The following is a 9,760-nucleotide window of genomic DNA, read 5'->3' as shown; positions in this document are numbered from 1 at the left end:
AGGGAAACTGTAAAGCAACTCATTTGCAGATGTCCAGCGCTTTCAAAATAGCTTAAGGGGTTATATACAGTTAGAAGGCGGAAAAAGGGCGAATTTACCAGAATTTTTTTTGAGCAAACTTTTAAATTTATTGATCTAAAAATTTGAAAACATTTTATCTTTTAACTGTATTTTAAGACTTAGTATTAATAAAAATATTTATTTGGAAAAGATACTCTCAAAAAAGACGTTTAGCGGTGGCTACTATATCTCTGAACTGGATCCTCTGAAATTAAAACACCAAACAGATTTCGTTAAAGTAATGTTAAATCTAGTAATTAATTGAAGGAATAAGCAAAATAAATTTTTTTGACAAAATGGCTGTTTTTCAAAAAAAAAAAAAATCGATTTTTGATTAAAATTTCGGGCTTAAATTGTTTATAAAAAAATATATTTATCAGTGAGAAAAAATCTTCGATTAATACTAAAAAATATATTTAAGAAGCTCGTGTTAAAATTTGAGACTAATCGGTTTAGCCATTTTAGAGTAATGTTGGTCACCGACTTTGAAAACACCATTTTGAGAAAAACGCGTTTAAAGTTTGAAAAGCACTTGACATAGGATAGGAAATGCCTTTTCAAATTTGCGCGTAACTTCGAAAATATTCACCGGAACGCTATTAAATTTTCTGTGTGTATTCTTAAATATATGTACATTAAGGAAACAAATATAAAAACAATCGATTTTTGGAAAATTCTAATTGTATATAACTCCTTAAAATATCTGGGAACACCACAGTTTGATGGATTGGAATATATCTGAGCAGTAGGTTGGAAATGTCTCCTTCAATTCGCAATAGAAACTGGCACCATGCGGGTGAACAATTTCAAAATGCATAACTAATGAACTCTATTTGGTATCGCTATAGACCAAACCGGTCTATGTGTGCCTGCAAGTCAATCAGTTCAACCTAACCTAACCTATCACAGAATGCAATTATTGCACATTTTTGGGGATGTATAGATATGCACGTATTTATCAATATTAAAACTTCTGTATACATATTTTGGTTTTCATGCTTACTTTTCTTAATGTAGCCACAACCAATTCTTGATTCAAATTTACACATCTCTACCATTTCTCTCATTGTTTCACATTTTGTCAATTAATGCTGACAGAAACACTTTTTATTGACCAATCGCACAATTTGAATAAAATGCTCCTTGTTCATATTGGCCATAACTGTATTAATTGCAGCCTTCAGAGAAAAATTGGTGTTATGAGGATGATTATTGGTTCCACGATCAACTACTCCAGGGGATTAGGGTCAGGGGATTTAGGCGGCCATAAGTTCAGTGTTATGTGGTCATGGAAATTTTCAGCCATCCAATCTTGTGTCGCCAACGCTTTGTGTGAATGAGAAGAGTCGTGTTGAAAGATGTATGATCTGTCACCATGTCTCTACCATCTCTAAAACTTCCATATACATATACAGTTGAATTCGCTTGAAATACATGAGTAAAGAAGTGGCTGGAAACTTCATATGCATGACAACAGAAACCTCAGTATTGTAGAATTAGCCATCTGCCATTCTGGTTGTTTCTGCGCTTGGTCTTATGGTCTTCGTCAACATTTGTTGTGAGAAAAGAACCATACCATCTCTGGTGCTTCAAGATGTATAATTTTTGTTTAAAAGGCGTTTTGATCGGAACTCGTATTTGCTTCGACATAAACTGTATTCTGCGCATAACGTAGGATTTATACCTGAAGTCTGTATGGACAACTCGACGGTTAAGATCCTCAGACACATTAAGCTGACTCGCAAGGGGCTTCTTTACTTTTTAAGTGTCCTCGTTAATGATCGCTTGCACTTGTTGAATAAATTCTGCAGATCGGACAGTGATGAATTTAGAGGTACCAGATAAATAAAACAACGAAAATTCAAATTGATTGGGCAATCTTTATTATTTTTGTGTATAACCATTCATGACATTTATAATTTAAAGGTAATCCCTTTCAAATGTTGCCCGCAACTGCGCCGTAATTCGGCCAACCGTAAACATCAATTTGAATGACTCGCTGGAAGACTTCAGGCGGTATCTCGTGAATAACTTTAGTAATGTTGGCTTCCAATGTCTCAATCGAAGCTGGTTTATCGACGAAGCATTTAGACTTTACATGGGGGTAATAAAAGTCCAAAAATGTCATATTACACGATCTTGGTGGCCAATCCACTGGTCCGAGACGAGAGATAAATTGCTCACCGAAACGACAGTAAACGTAGTACATCCATTGTTTCACGGGCTGTATGGCAAGTAGAGCCGTCTTGTTAGAACCAACTATTCACAGTTGATGAGGCTTCTCAATAAGTCTTTTTATGTAAAAATTCTCCAGTAACTTTATTTCTGAGAATTCGCTCTCAAAGAGATAAATATAAAAAAGTATATGAACGTAAAACCAGTAACAATTTGTAAGTTTTACGGACAGCTGATCAAACGGTTGGCGGGCAAAATCACAAAAAGTACATACAATTTTTTCAGTTGAGCCTTGCTCCCACTCATGGATGTATGTATGGACATATATTGCTAAATTAGTTAATAATCAAGAAGCACAAGCATAAAACATAAAAGATACCTTCAATGCTACCAATTTGTATTTCAGAAATTGCATCAACGGAAAGTGGAGGCTGTGGTTCAGAAGTACATACCTCTAAATCAGTGGTTCATTCCTATTTAATATATGACTTCAAATAAACTTTATAAATTTTATTTAAAATATATTTACTTACAATCCCAATTTGAATGTCAATTTTTATCTAAATTTAGAACATTGACTTAATTCGTAAATTTCAATTTGTGTTTATTTTTACTTTGCGATCAGCTGTATTTCTCACATGCAAATTCTTACGAGAAAAAAAACTATCCAGTCAAAACTTGCAACTTCCCCTCAAAATGAAATGCCATATTGCTCACTCACTTCCCCCTACTTTGCTAGGTTTTTGGGTACATGAACCTCAAAACTTGAGAATTTGCATCAATTGTTAGTATGCCCGCGAAAGGAGAGGATCGGGATCTCCTTGACAACCTGCGCTCTACTTCTGGAAGGATGGGCTTTGCAACAACTCAGCGAGCGCTGGGCAAGTACACGAAAGTGTAAGGTCGCGAAGTCCTTCTGGCCACGTTTGGATAGGAGGCTTTCGAGGGATATTCTGAGGATGACAAAATCTCATCTCTCATTTCGTAGGGCATCCTCACGTGGCACTGTCCGCGGGGTATATAGTACATGCCGCAGACTCGGAATTACTTGGAGTCCTTTTTGCGTCAGCTGTATGGCGGATGAGGTGGAATCATCTCAGCACGTGCTTCTCAGCTGCCCAGCTCTCGCGGAACTAAGATTCAAGCATCTTGGTTCTCACTTCTTTTTTGCGGCTGCTGATATAGCAGGTATTGAAAACAAAAATCTGATGAACTTCATCAGCAACATAAAGAGGTTAACACAACCGCAGATTAGTCACCTTTCGTAGTCCACAAACACACAACCTTCCCCATCCCTTCCCATTTCGTCCTCTTTTTTCCTTCACCTCTTATCCCCCTCTTGTAATGGTATCACAAAGGATGAACCAAACTTCTTCGTCCAAGTGGGCCCACTCTCTGGGCAACATCCCTACCTAACCTAACCTGTATCAATTGTTACAAATTATTTGCTTCATGAACAGACCTTACTTAAACGTTCTCTGGCAGCTCGGCACATTTGGCTTACACCGAACATAGCCACAAAGAGCTTGTTAATTATATTAGATGTCGGTTCGATAGTGAAGGATCAGTTCTGGCCCATTTCCCACTTTGGGGAGAAACAAAACCTGAACCAGCAAGAGATGAAAAATAACAGGGTTAGAGCTGAAATAAAATGTGTGCTTACGTTTGACGTTTGTTATATCCCTTTGTTTTAATATTTGATTATCAATCTGATTTTCTATATTTGATAAGAACTAATTTTTAAGTTCTTTTTCATTATCTACCACTTGAATACATTTAATTTTGTGTCTTTATTTGTAGTTGTAGTTGTATCATTATTCATTCAATAAAATGAAAAATAAGTATTATTTTCACTTCAAAAACAGTTATCAATTTGATACAAATTAATTAGTCATATTTTTGTTAAAATATCATTAAATTCCTTCAACCAAATCAAATTAATACCCGCATCTGCATATGAAAAATCATTCATATAGACGTGCAAAAGCCCAAACGCGTAAAAATAAAATGCATACAAACTTCCACACAGTACGGCACGTAAAAAAATAACCACCATTCGTCAAAAATAAAGTGAAAAGTTGACTTCTGTACACACGTACCTACATATACCTATGTGAACTTAAGTACATACCTGTGAATGTAGCTACGCGCACTTGCCACAGCAAAAAAAAATTTGTAAATAAGTAAATAAATAATTGTCGCGTACACTTCTACTAAGTTTTTGGCCGAGCTCCTCCTCCTATTTGTGGCGTGCGTCTTGATGTTATTCGACAAATTGAGGGGCCTAGAGTTTTAAGCCGACTCCGAACGGCAAATATTTTTTATAAGGAGCTTTTTCATGGCAGAAATACACTCGGCGGCTTGGCATTGCCTGCCGAGGGGGACCGCTATTAGAAAAAACTTTTTCTTCATTTTGGTCTTTCATGCACGGGATTCGAATCTTCGCACTCCCGAATAGTAGTCATGCACGAATGCATTCGACTAAGGCGGCCGCAAAAATATTACAGTTCGCAAAATCTGCTCAAGGAATCCGGCGCACATTCATAGGAACAGCATTGTGCCGAAGTGTATGAGTCATGAAGAATCAATAAATTTTTTTCAGTAGTATGAAGTATTATATTATTATTTGTTATATGTATGAATTGTTATATTAAAGACGGACATTAGCTATGAAAAAAAGTGCATATTGATTGAACCATTTTTGTTTAACAATTTGCGGCTTCGGCCAGTATTGTTATGAACACTACTGTACATATTTACACATACATATTTACATTTATGGGTGCATACGTAAGTGTACATGTGGACAAAAATTCACGATTTAAGAAATATTGCCAAATAATTCTAAATAATTAATAGGAAATATTCCAACGTTGACTATTTTCGAGAGGGACCTACAGTTTCAAGCCGACTCTGAACGGCAGATATTTTTATGAGGAGCTTTTTCATGGCAGAAATACACTCGGAGGTTTGCCATTGCCTGCCGAGGGGTGACCGCTATTAGAAAAATGGTTTTCTTCATTTTGGTGTTTCACCGAGATTCGAACCTACGTTCTCTCTGTGAATTCGGAATGGTAGTCACGCGCCAACCATTCGGCTTCGGCAGCCACGAATGTAATGTGCTTTTAGAAATATGAAATATTTGTTGATCTGTACAATATTTCAGACTGCTCAGCGCCGACGCGACTAAAGAATCTTCCGCTGCGTCTTTGGGTATGAATATATTTTGTTTTTGTTTTCGCAAGGCTTAGAATTGTAGCTTTGGACGATATACGCATGTAAAGCTATAAAGTGTGTATGCACATATTTTAATATCCATATAAAGTATTTACGAATAAGCCTTGTTTTGCTGGGAGTTCAGAATACAAACATGCACTCACGTAATCTAAGCCTTAATGTAAATGAATGGCTTACAAGGTTTACTTTGCTTTTTATAACCTTATTTGGGTCAATTACTTTGGCTATTTTCAAAACATTTTGATAATACACTTAATATAAATACACATTAGGCTAATTAAAATATAAATAAACATACACATACAGATACATATCTTTGCGTAATACCATTAAATGATTCATATGTACGTGAATAATATCGGACAGTAAATAAGCAACACCAAATCATGCCATTTTACATTTTTACGCAAATGCTATCTAACATACTTATAATTATCTTGGCTACGCTCAGCTTTGTTAACTGTCGTATGTTAACTTTTCCCCAACCGTACTGGAATAGTAAATATACCGTAGCCGAGTTTTGTTAGTAACACATGGGCTGAAAAGCCCCTGGCCTAACAAAGAAGACACGGTTTTAATATATTATTCATCAAAGTAATTTTCATCAAGAACAACGCAATCATTTCAGCGCCATTCTAACATTTCAATATCACTTTTGTAGAACGATTTATCTATTGCCTCAAAATAGGTCTCCGTTTCAGCGATAACCTCTTCATTCGAGCGAAATTTCTTATCATCGAGCATTTTTTAAGTCTGCGAATAGTCAGTAGTCGCTGGGAGCCAAATCTGGCGAATACGGTGGATGTGGGAGCAATTCGAAGTTCCATTCATGTAGTTTTGCCACTGCTCAGAATCCTCAACACGTTTTTGTTTTTGGTCAACAGTGAACAAACGCAGCACACACTTTGAACATAGCTTTCTCGTAGTCAAATGCGCATGCAATATAAAGCCAAACGTGTTTTTGATATCTTTACGATGTCAGCTAACTCACGCAACTTCCCTTTCCGGACATTCAAAACGATTTTGTGGGTATTTTTGATGTTTTCTGGTGTTACCGCCTCATTTGGACGTCCACTGCGTTGTGCGTCATCGGTGTCTCTACGACCACGTCTCTACAAACCATCGTTTTATTGTTGTTTCTGATGGAGCGGAGCCCTCATAACACTCTTCAAGCCAGTGCCCCGCTTGAACGGCATTTTTTCCCATCAAGAAGCAGTGTAAAATTAAAACACAAAATTCGTTTTGATCCATTGTTTTGAAGAAAAACAAAAAGCCAGCGTCACTTTTAGCACAATAACTCACGAACTAATGAATAGAATATCATCAAATTTTAACAGCTGTCTTTTTAAGGTTAGTATGATACTAAAGGTGAATGCAATAAAACTAGTGCTGCCTCTGTGTTAGGCCTAGGACTTTTCAGCCCATGTGTTGTCTATGAAATCAATGTTTTCTGGTTTAACTACAAAGAACAAATAATTTCATCTATTGATTTGTTTTTAGTGTAACAGGAACAATTCGTGACTCCTTCAAATTATAGTAAAATTAATCGTCCTCTATGACCAAGCTTTGTATTTTTTGTTTTTGTTTTTGAAATCGAAATATTGACATTCGAGCGATGATTGGCATGCAAATGTTGTTGTTGCTCGAGCGAACCCACTCTTCTTGAACTCACTTTGGTTGTAAGTTGCTTATTATGAATCCTGAAAAACCTCTTTAAAATGCGTATTCCAGAAAATAATGAACGAAATGAATTAATAATGTATAATAATATGTATTCATAGTAAATTTTGCATTTAAAGTTGTTTATTGCACAGTCATAATTTTTTAAATTTCCCTTCCTTTTCAATAGATCGATGACTTCGTTATCATGGATTTCTATTACATGCTCGACTCCCCACCGTGCTTCTTGCCGCCAAGATCCTTGGTATTAAACTTAACAAAAAAGTGTTAAACTTGTTTGCTAATGAACACTTAACTTCCGAACTCCTCAAGATCAACCATCAACACACCATTCCCACTGGTGGATAATGGTTTTGCAATATGGGAATCACGCGCCATTCTATTGTAATATACTTAGGCAAGGATGACTCACTATAACGCAAGTATCCAAAGAAGCGAGCTATCGTCAACCAGCATCTATATTTTGACTTGTGCACCTTTTTCCAGTCCTTCGCCGACTACTATTATCTTCGGCTCTTTAATAGCAAGAGACCCCATGATCCCGAACTCTTCAAAAAAATGGAAACTGCTTTCGAATTATTGAGCACATTCCTGGAAGGCAACAGCTATGTGGCAGGTAATCAATTGACTCTGGCAGAATTGGCTATTCTAACTACGGTTTCCACATTCGATGTTTCGGGCTTCGACATTAGCAAGTATCCAAATGTTGCCAGATGGTACGAAAATGCCAAAAAAGTACGTGGTTGTGAAGAAAGCTGGGAATATACTTTGGAATTCAAAAAATTGGTTAACATAAAGATCCATACATACTACCAATATACTATATACTAAATATTAAAGTACTCACTTATACAATTTCTAATGTAGTTCAAAAAATGGTTTGAAAAAATATGAAAATGAACGCATTTTTAACAGTTAGAACGATGTAGTTGACAAAAGTAATTTGGGAATTACCCGGCTTCCACAACGCTTTCGTAATTCACTTTGACAGGTCTCCTCCTTATTCTTGTTCTTTGGTTTTTTTATTACTCGTATTATTCATCAAAGGACTTACTTTCCAGGTTGAGCTTTCAGAGGCAATAATAGCCTCACAGTATTTAAAGGGGTCGCCGTAGCCGAATGGGTTAGTACGCGACTACCATTCGGAATTCACAGAGAGAACGTCGGTTCGAATCTCGGTGAAAACACTAAAATTAAGAAAAACGTTTTTCTAATAGCCCCTCGGCAGGCAATGGCAAACCTCCGAGTGTATTTCTGCCATGAAAAAGCTTCTTATAAAAAAGATCTGCCGTTCGGAGTCGACTTGAAACTGTAGGTCTCTCCATTTATGTAACAACAGCAAGAGTCACACCACAAATAGGAGGAGGAGCTCGGCCAAACACCCAAAAAGGGCCAATTATATATACCTATATATATTTAAAGGGATCTGAAGATAATGTGGGTTCTATCACCATTATTGAGGTATTCAGGAAGCTCTTCGCCATAATAATTTCGCTAAAAATTTCTATTTTGCTTCTATTATTATAAAACACCTTTTCCTGGTTCTGGACAACGACGATTTGTTCATAATTCGCAAGGCAATTGGGACTGAATTACTTACAAATGAAGTAATTCGCTCTCAAACGTTTGTATGTCGAATCAGGTAATTGGAGGAGTAATTGAATTGGGAAGCGAATTACGTTCTGTACGGCTATTACGGAAGCCATTCTCAGAAAAAGTATAGGTAAGCGACACTGAATCTGTTTTCATCAGGCCTCTTCTAATCGCCACTTCTTAGCTCGCTATCTCTATGCTCTATGCTCCAGCGTTGCCAAGATATGTTCATGTAGGTATACCAGTTGCTTGATCTATTCGCCACTTCCTAACGCTTGGCGCAAAGAAGAGGGATTGCAAGTTTCAATTATTTTTTTAGAATGTTTCAAATTTGAGAGTTGAACATGTAAATTAGACTATTTTTCGGAAACAAAACCAATTTAATTCAGTAACTTATGGTGTTTTCTTTTCTTGCTATAATAGCGAATTTATTTCGCTCTACGCCAGAGTTGTCAAACTTTCTTGGATATACGAGTACATACCTGTATGGATGTGTATATAACTATATATTAAATGTATAATTTTTGTCAGTGTTGATTTTCTCTTGACCTATTGTCATCTGAAATTTCAACATTTTCACAGGGCGTATGGTAATATTTTCACAATGTCGTCATACAAGGAGGCATAAAATTAATCATTCAGTTGCGATTTCACATCACTATTCCATAAAAAAAAAAAAGTTTTCAGTATTGGAAAACTTTATTTTGACTTTAACGCGCTCCATTGCTTGTCTGTTTGTATAATGCATCTGTCATATTCATAAGTGTCAAATACGATTGACGTACGACGCCATTTCCATAAATTATAAATTTTCCGATTCATTTTGCGCCACTTTGTATAATGAGGTGAAATTTTTTTCAGGAATAGAAGTTACTCATTCCCTGATACAATAGTTATTTTTTGTCCTTTGTGGACATTTTGCTACAGTATTTAGCATAAAAAAGTATTTCTATAATACTTCACCACACCAACACTTTGCATTAGAGTTCTTCGCGTGGGGAGCTTGATACATCAC

The 9,760-nt window shown here is 36.3% G+C and overlaps 1 pseudogene; it reads left to right on the top strand.

Moving 5' to 3' along the window:
- Positions 1–7,339: 7,339 nt before the first annotated feature.
- Positions 7,340–7,983, top strand: LOC129236722 (glutathione S-transferase 1-1-like; annotated as a pseudogene).
- Positions 7,984–9,760: the final 1,777 nt, after the last annotated feature.

This window comes from Anastrepha obliqua, chromosome 1, assembly GCF_027943255.1.
Source record: "Anastrepha obliqua isolate idAnaObli1 chromosome 1, idAnaObli1_1.0, whole genome shotgun sequence".
Taxonomy (NCBI): Eukaryota; Metazoa; Arthropoda; class Insecta; order Diptera; family Tephritidae; genus Anastrepha; species Anastrepha obliqua.
This window is presented reverse-complemented; position numbering and strand designations above follow the sequence as displayed.